The sequence below is a fragment of the Pygoscelis adeliae genome, unplaced genomic scaffold, assembly GCF_000699105.1.
Source record: "Pygoscelis adeliae isolate BGI_AS28 unplaced genomic scaffold, ASM69910v1 Scaffold121, whole genome shotgun sequence".
NCBI lineage: Eukaryota > Metazoa > Chordata > Aves > Sphenisciformes > Spheniscidae > Pygoscelis > Pygoscelis adeliae.
This window is the reverse complement of record NW_008824359.1, coordinates 9234018-9234365: the sequence shown is the minus strand read 5'-3', so window position 1 is coordinate 9234365 and position 348 is coordinate 9234018.

Below are 348 nucleotides of genomic sequence, written 5' to 3'. Positions count from 1 at the left end.
TCATTTTCCCTTATAAAAGCAAGTCAGGTGGCTGGGAGACTCCGATACTGCTCCCGAATCGCCGCGAGCCCCGTTGTTGAAGGGGTCGGGTAGGCAGGCGAAGCGGGTCGAGGTACATGTCTTGCTGGTGCTTGCCGACGTGTTCGGGTATTTTTTTTCGCTTTTTGTTTGTGATTTTGTACGTATAAACAGGTGTTGTCCCGCAACCTGATCTTCTCTCCGGTATCCAACTGCCGGATGCAAAATTTGGCTGCCGGGGAGCAAAACTCCCCAGACAGGGTGCGACCCTGCGCCCGCGGGGTTACGTCCCCGGGTGGGGCTGGGGGGGGGGGGGGGGGGGGCGCCAAC